A 6,457-nucleotide genomic window follows, 5' to 3' on the forward strand; every position below is an offset into this window, starting at 1 on the left:
GACATTAAAATTCATTTACTTGGGGTCAAGACAATGTATGAAGAATTTAAAGAAAATGAGAAAATGCTAAATTCTTGGGTTTGAAACTACTGGTCTGTGAAAATGTGTCTATGTATGTGGAAGTATGTGTGTGTGTGCATACAGTATGTCCCATAATTATGCCTTTGTGAAGCTTTTCTAACTTTACAAATGTAAATGCTACTAATATAAAACACATTATTTGGAGATTTAATTATATTTTCATTGTAATTATTTTAAATAATAGTAAATGGTTAGTTTGAATTTTTGTGTCACTCGTTCTGAGTGAAAATGTCAAAGATTGATGTAAACAATAAAAACTTAAATATTCAAAATTAAATAAGTATAAAATAAAGTTATACTTCTGGATAGATGAAAGTAGAAAACATTATGGGGGACGGCCTATTGGCAGACTGTTTAAGTTTGCATGCTCCATTTTAGTGGCCGAGGGTTCACAGGTTCAGATCCCAGGTGTGGCCCTAGTACTGGTCATCAAGCCACACTCTGGCAGCATCCTACATAATATAGAGAAAGATTGGCACAGATATTAGTTCAGTGACAATCTTCCTCAAGCAAAAGGAGGATGATTGGCAATGGAAGTTAGCACAGGGCCAATATCCCTTAGAAAAAGAAAAGTTATTATGTGGAAAAATGAAGCAGAGATTTGCACAACATGGATGAAGCTGAAGGGCATTATTCTCAACGAAATAAACCAGAGAGAGAAAGACAAACACTGCATGATATCACTTATATGTGAAATCTAAAAAAAAAAAAAGGTGAAACTTATATAAACAGAAAGTAGAAAGGTGGTTGCCAGGGGCTATGAGGTGGGGGGAAGGGCGAAACAGGTAAAAGGGGACAAACTTTCAACTCTAATATCAAGAGCTTCTGAGGATCTAACGTGGTGACTAGAGTTGAGAACACTGAATTGTACAATTGAAATCAGCTAAGAGAGAAGTACTTCAATGTTCTCACACACACAAAGTCAATACGTGAGGTGAAAATATACTGGAGGTTAGTACAGAGGAGAATCAGGGCATGAATCCCTGGGAACAAGCCCAAATTGCTAGGAGAACTTCAGACTTTCAAAGGCCATGAGATAGGTGGGTTGAAAGCAAGAATCCAGGAGATGCAAGGAACCGGGTGACATCTGGCTTCCAGGTGGAAGGAATAGAAAACTACCCAAGGTCTAGAAGGCCCAGGAGGGTGGAGGGAGGCAGTTGTAGGCCAGTTGGTGGGGGAGGGGCTGTGGTCCAATCTGCTTCCCTGCTGTCCCCTCCCCCCCCAGGAGCCCTTGTGACACGGCCACAGTTCCATGATGAGGGCATGGGGTTCTAATCTCCAAGCCACTCCCAGTCCTCAGTTGCCTGAGAGTAGAACTGTATTTGAGATATGGAAACGCCTATCTTATATATAAAAAGCATTGTTGCTAGCTGGTTGAGCTCCAGTTCCGCTTCCTGGGTGATTGGGACCATCCTCTGCATCCTGTATGGACTGGGGCTCTTCCTCCTGTTCCTCCCCTCCCCCAGAAGGAATTTGCCCTTACAACCACCTTACAAAAGGAGAAACGTCAGGAAGGTAAGAAATCCTGGACCAAGACCCACCAGAAGATGAGTCTCCCTTCTTTTTTACTATGATTTCCCCTTCTCTGAATCAACTAGAGGGACTCTGGGGATGGGAAACAATAGAACATCATCCTTCTAGGGACAAGCCAGGTTGGGTGGGCAGTGGTGAGAGTGGGCACAAGCATTTCCATCTGAAGATGTCAGAGCAGGAGTGCTGGTGTGGCAGAGGGCTCCAGAGAAAGTCCCCAGGCCAGTGAAAAGTGGCCAAGGATGGGATGCTGTGTGGGTTCTGTGGGAAGGCAGGCCCTGGGCACTGGTTCCCCAGCCACCTTCCTGGGGCAGGTGTCTTGACCAGGCCTTTCCTCTGTCGTGGCTGGTCTGAGGGAAGAGCTGAGCCCCCGACAGCCTCTGAGCAGGACCTGGAGTGGGGCTGTGGCCTCAGGAAGCAAAGTCCTCCCTGAGGAAGCTCATAAGATTCTGTACATCTGAGAATGTGTGCGTTTCTTGAGCAGAGAAACAATGACAGAAGATCCATGCTAGTCCCACATGGGGACCTTCTTATGATCCTCAAAGTAGGAAGACAGCAAATATCCATTTTGTGTTCAATTCTCCACTTCAAAAGTAAGGAAAAGGGAAGACACACCCGAGAGCCCACGGAGTTCAGTGTAGACAGTCATCTTGCTCATGAACACTGGGTGTCTGCAGCGGGTCCAGAGAGAGGAGAGGGAGCCTTGGGTCTCAGACCCCAAAGTTTCTTGTTTTTTCTCTCCTCTCAGTGTCAAGTGGAGCCGAGAGGGAGGGGCATCAGGAGCAGGAAGAAAAGGGGAGCTTTGAAAGGTAATCTTCTGCCATTCAGCCCTGGGCTCCAGAGCTGGCCTCGATCTCCTGTCCCTGAGCACACAGCTCCATGGGCTCGAGGATGCCAGGGGCAGAGCCTGTCCCTCAGGAAACAGTGCCCTCTGGGAGGCACCCAGGAAGGAGACGAAAACCCAGATACTTGCCAGATTCTGTGCTAGAAACCAAGGCCCAGGCCAGCAGGCATCTGGAAATGGTTGTTGGCCAGCAGGGGCATGTGGGCTGTGGTGGAGGTGGAAGCACTTGGTCAATGACAAACCTCAACCCATCAGCAGCTGTGCCATCCCCATCAGGGATCCCGTGGCCTTAGACACTAGTGTCTGGGCTCCAGAGTCTGACCTCAAACACTCTCCCCTAAAGGCACATTGCACGCAGCCTCCTCTAAGAGCCCTAGGCCCCTGTCTTCAGCTCTGTGACACAGTCTCTGATTTCTAGCTTACAGAACTGGCCAGAAAGACCTGACAGAAGTGCGGGGCCAGATGTCCCTTTTGCAAAGGTCAGAAATCTTGCCCTTCTCTCCTGGACTTCTTGCTCCCAGGGTCGCTGATGTACCCCAGGGCTGCAGGAAGTTTGGGGCTGAGCTGGGAGGGGAGCCATGGGGACAGGGTTGGCAAAAGGCCTAGGATGAGGGACAGCAGGAAATTCAGTGAAGTGGAGGTGGGGCCAGGGAGGGCCATGTGTCTCAAGGGGCCACCCTCACCTGGTCTGCCCTGCTGTCCCAGGGCCCTGGGCTCCTGGCTGCAGCTTGTGCCTCCTGTCTCCCGAAGCTCCCTGGGGTGGCTGTCTTCTAAGGGATGTTTCCATCACTTGTCATCTCAAGACTCCCCAGGGAAGGCCTGCAAGACAGCTTCTGCCAGAGTCTGCCAACCATGCGGGAAGCCTGTGGAAGGTGTTCCTCTCACCACAACTCCAGCACTTTTCCTTGCTCCTCTGACCCAGCCCACTCTACCTTTGGCCTCCACTCTGCCAGCAGAACCTCCATCTGACTTGACCAGAATCCCGCTAGGCCCTGTTGCCACGAGCTCAGCTCCAGCTCACTCCTGTTGGCCATTTCCCAACTCAGGCCTCGGCCACATGAGCTATCGCATTGAGTTCCTCTCCCGGTGGAACATAATCAAGGTCTTGTTCTTCCCCATGTCATCATACTTCGAGTCCCAGCAAGGGCACCTGTCCTGCCACCGACCAGTGCCCTCATTCTGGGGAGGCCCCACAAATAGGGAGGGAGAGACTGATAGCCCCTAAGTTGCCAACCCTGATGTCCAGAAGCTGCTCGAGACAGAAATCACAGAAAGAATACAAACGAAGTTCTGGGGAAAAGAAGAACAAGATGATCCACACACTCCTCAGATGCTCGAAGCACACAGTATCATGTCTGGGCTGAATTTCCGCTGGGGCCTACCCCTCCTGTCTTTGGAGCCTGCAGAGCTGAAAGCATGTGAGGCTCAATACTCAGCCCTTCCACGGTCCCCTTTTAACCCCGCAGCCACCTGTGATTCTGGGGCCCACTTGAAAGCTTTGCACAGTTCATGGGAAAACCTCTTGAGTCTCCTCCAGGTGACAAAGTCTTAACTTTGACAACAAAAGCATCAGTTCCCAGCCTGGCCCATCCCCTCCCTGCTCCCTCACCTGTGTGTGAGGAAAATCAGAATGCTCTGGGAGGGACCCTACCTGGCGATGGCAGTGAGCCCTCAGAAGCCCCTCTTTTGGGGCAGGAGGGCCGGCTGACTTCTCCAACCTTCACATTCAGCCTCTCAGAGAGAAAAGGGCAGAGTGGGACCATCGTGGGGGCCGAGCAAGGCTATCTAGAGCTGAGTTCAGGGTGCCCAGTGGCCAGGAATGAGCCTCGGGAAGAGAGTAGAGGTGGGGCCTCACCAGAGCCCTGCCATGGGGTGGCAACACTGGAGGGGGAGTCAGGGTCCCAGTCTTGGACCCAGGTCAGGGGAATAGGAGACACCCTCGGGACCAAACGCTTCCAGCCCCTGCCTGAAAAGGAAGAGGTTTATCACAGCAGCCCTTTCAGAAAAATGTTGAGATGCCTCCTGCCATGCCTGAGGCCCAACAAGGAGGAAGCACCAAAGGACCACCTTGCAAAGGCAAGCCCGCATCAACCACCACCCATAGCCAGGCACAGGTCACACACAGCTCAGCGTTGGATGGCAGGGCTGTTCAGGCACCATCGACAGTGACATCCTTTGTCCGGGTCCTGGGAGAAAACTGAGGCTTGCAGAGAACTTCTGGCCTCCCAGTCGAAGCATCGTAAAAACCACTTCAGGCCTGGGAAGCTGGACATGCCTGTTACCAAGACGTTCCCTCCTCCCCAGAGCAGAGAAGAACAATGACAGAGGACAGTCCCCAACCTACCTCCAGGGACCACAACTCTCCAAATACGAGGGAATGGATCAAAACAGGCATGGCAACTGGACCTTGCCATCCAGGTAGCCGTGGTCCCCAGCCAAACCCTGCCAGCCTGGGCTGAGGGTGGCAGCTGCCTCAGCCAATCCATTACCTGCCATGTTGTCTTCAGATATGTGTTTCTTGGGATGAGTAGACTGTGCCTGACACACCTTTCCTCATAGGAATGCTTATCTCCCCAGACAGGGAAGTGGAGGAACAGAAAACCTGGTTTTTCTCCTGAGTCCGTCCTCTGTGCTAATGATGTCTTCCAACCCCAATTTTCCCCAAATACGTTTTTTCTCCTTAGAGGTCATGGCTTCTGTTTGTGCTCTGCCAGTGGTAAAAACGTGGTCAGGCTCTTCCCTTCCTAAGTGTCTCCTTTGGCTTCCAGAAGGGACAGGGCCATGGGGGGAGGCTGACTGCAGTGAGGCTCACCTTCCCTCATCCCTACTCCCTCATTGCACCTGAAGTCCACATCAAGCCATCCTTACAAAAACAAATGGAAGGTTTAGGATATTTCCAGATGAGCCAAACCTCTAAACGCCAGCCCAGGATGGACCCCGCTGGTCCTCTCCTGCGTTCTCTGGCCCTTGAACTTGTGGGGCTGTAGGGAGGGGGTTTGCAGAGGCTCCAGGAAGTGTAGAGACAGGTTCTCAAGTCACAGAGTGGGGAGGGGAGTTTGGGGCAGTGCTGGCCTTGAGTCCGGAGGGGGAGGAAGCTTGTCCTGCACCCCGAGCTCTTGGTGGGAATAGATGACGCTGCCCAGGGAGCTTCTTCTCTCCCTGCTGAAGCTGCCATGGAGATGGACCTGCACATCGCTCTCGGCCCAGCATCACCCTCCCTCTGTCCTTGTCACAGTATGGAGCAGCAGCGATGAAGAGGACTGTACTCTCGGCTCTGAGGGCAGGCGGGTGGGGAGCATGGACGCTGCTGTGGGCCTGTCCCCTCTGCCCAGAGGAGCGCAGGACCCTGCTCTCCTGCACCTGCCTTCTCCTCCTGGGGAACAGAGTTGGGGGTGACTGTGTGGCGTCACCATCTGATGGTGGGACACTGTGCGCCTGGAGTGGGACTTGGGGGAAGGAGACAAAGTGCCACCAGAGTTTAACCACTTACTTACTGAATGACATCTTTTGCTTTTTATAATTTTACCCATTATAAATAAAGCTGCTATGAACTTCTTTGTGAAGGTTTTTGTGTGAACTTAAATTTTTCTGCACAGTAAATATCAATGGCAATGAGTAACGAAGGTTTGAAAATGGGCCCGCCTCCAGGATCTTAGAAGGAAATGCAACATGTGTTAGAGGTTGAAAGGTTGAAACAGGGCAGAGATAGTAACCCTAACATCATATCTTGGATTTGAGCCATTTCCTGAGGAAAAGTCCATTACCTGACGCACGACACAGATGCCGAGGAGGTGGGAGGGACAGGTATCTCCACATTTACTAAAACACTGTCAGAACGTATTTGGGGAGGAGACCCTTGACCTTTAACCTGTCAGAAGCTCTTTGTTCTTGGTCTCCAGAGAACATTAATTAGACAGAGATCCACACCTATGGAGCAGGTCCCCTGAATGAACTGGATTTCCACTTGAGTTAAGAAGAAACTGATGGTTGCTGTGGACTCAA

The 6,457-nt window shown here is 51.1% G+C and overlaps 1 long non-coding RNA gene across 1 annotated transcript; it reads left to right on the forward strand.

Annotated features, from left to right (window-relative positions):
* Positions 1–1,379: 1,379 nt before the first annotated feature.
* Positions 1,380–6,010, forward strand: LOC138922883 (uncharacterized). The gene is made up of 3 exons (XR_011436028.1): positions 1,380–1,596; positions 2,360–2,420; positions 2,874–6,010. It is a non-coding gene; the product is annotated as an uncharacterized lncRNA (long non-coding RNA).
* Positions 6,011–6,457: the final 447 nt, after the last annotated feature.

The sequence above is a fragment of the Equus caballus genome, unplaced genomic scaffold (assembly GCF_041296265.1).
Source record: "Equus caballus isolate H_3958 breed thoroughbred unplaced genomic scaffold, TB-T2T haplotype1-0000016, whole genome shotgun sequence".
NCBI classification, from domain to species: Eukaryota; Metazoa; Chordata; class Mammalia; order Perissodactyla; family Equidae; genus Equus; species Equus caballus.